At 61.7% G+C, this 1704-nt stretch overlaps 1 non-coding gene across 1 annotated transcript; it reads right to left on the bottom strand.

Annotated features, from left to right (window-relative positions):
- Nucleotides 1–1080: 1080 nt before the first annotated feature.
- On the bottom strand, nt 1081–1233 carry LOC142792955 (5.8S ribosomal RNA). The gene has a single exon (XR_012891332.1). It is a non-coding gene; the product is annotated as a 5.8S ribosomal RNA (ribosomal RNA).
- Nucleotides 1234–1704: the final 471 nt, after the last annotated feature.

Here is a 1704-nt window from a genome sequence, read left to right as displayed (position 1 = left end):
CTGTACAGGGCCACTTCTTCACAAGGCTGGCAATCGGCTTCCCCGCTGCACGCGTGCGGCGCACAACCGGTGTGACGTGGAAGTGACGGGACACGTTCGTAAACCCATCGCGAACCGAGTACGACGCCCTACCAAGTGCGCCCGCAACCCTGTACAGGGTCACATCTTCACAAGGCTGGCAAGCGGCATTCCGCTGCGCGCGTGCGTCGTCCGAGCAGTTGCGTGATAAACGACCGTGTCGAAAGCCCAAACACCGCCGAGGCCAGTCGCCGCCGCCGCAAGGGCAGCCACGCAGCCTGGCGAGAGGCATCGTCTCGTGTAGCGTCGCCCCCGCCCCAACTGGAGTGGCCCAGTTTTTTGAACGGGACGGGAACTGCGAAGCACTTAGACCGACGGCGGACTACGACGAGAACGCCTTAAGCTTCGCCAACGTTTCGCCAACTCGTGCGGGAGACTTTTTCCGCTTCGCGGCAAGTCGTCGCGCCGTGCTCTCCGCATCAACCGCGTACGCAGCGAACCGCAAACGTCGGGCGCAGCCTCCTCACCTCCCTGCGCTTTGCGCGCGAACGTTCCCTGTTCGCGCGGCAAAGCCTGGAGGAGGCACGGCCCCGCAGCGTGTTCGAGCGCCCGGTCTACGGGACACCCTGCTTACTTCGAGGGCAACAAGCGCAACGCAAGGCTGCGATCTCGCGCACTTTGCGCACGGCTGGAGAAGCTTTGCTGGCCGGCTTTCGCTCCTCGTGTTTACCGTGCGTTAAAGTTGCGCGTCCGTGGCTCTCGCAGCTCTTGCGCGCCCGGTCGCAGAGAGGAGTACGCAACCTCGACCGCACTTTCCCTGCAGGCTTCCTTCCGACTCGAAGTCCTGCGGCGGTCTCAACGAGGTGCCACATCCTCAATGCAGTCGGTCGCCCCCGTTTCGGTTGGGCTCTGGCACGACGGTCGCCACCGTCTCGCCCTTGAGTGGCCGCTGTTGGCGCTCGCTGTGAGGTGTTCAGCGTGCTGTCCGTGTTGCCGACGCGGTCAAAACGAGTCGACGGCTCACGTTCCCTTGTGCGCCGAAGGCTCTCTTGATATGTGATCCGACCCTCAGACAGACGAAGCCAAGGGAAGACCCAAGGCCGCAATGTGCGTTCAAAGAATCAGTGCTCAGTGTGTCCTGCAATTCACACCAAGTCTCGCAGCTGGCTGCGTTCTTCATCGACCCGAGAACCGAGTGATCCACCGCTTAGAGTCGTGAAAAAGTGTTTGTTCAATTCCGTACAGTCAAAACCAAACGTTTCTGGCACTCGGCCAAACAGTGGCCAAGAAGGGCGCTTTTCAGCGCACGCTTGGACTCCAAAACTCTGCCGCGCCTTTTTCGGCTGCCGCAAATCGAGCAAACGGTGTGTTTCGGACGGCGTTTCGCTTCCGCTACTTGCGAGTGCTTTCGTGGTCCACCCCTCTATAAATACTCGGGAGGCGTCGAAGCCGGTTCTCCAAGCCGGACCCGTAGGTATCGTTGTGTGCTCGCTCTCATTGGCCCGCCTAACCAGAAAATGCCTGCGGTACACCCATTTGGATAAGAGTGCACGCAGATGCGGGCCTCGACGGCTACACATTTCCTCGGGCGGCCGCCTCCCGGCCTCCGTGGAGCGCGGGATGCACGGTCCCATCGACAAGCCTCTCCCGTTTTTACCGTGGCGTCGCGGTTCACCACGGCGGGCG

The sequence above is a fragment of the Rhipicephalus microplus genome, unplaced genomic scaffold, assembly GCF_043290135.1.
Source record: "Rhipicephalus microplus isolate Deutch F79 unplaced genomic scaffold, USDA_Rmic scaffold_265, whole genome shotgun sequence".
NCBI lineage: Eukaryota > Metazoa > Arthropoda > Arachnida > Ixodida > Ixodidae > Rhipicephalus > Rhipicephalus microplus.
This window is presented reverse-complemented; position numbering and strand designations above follow the sequence as displayed.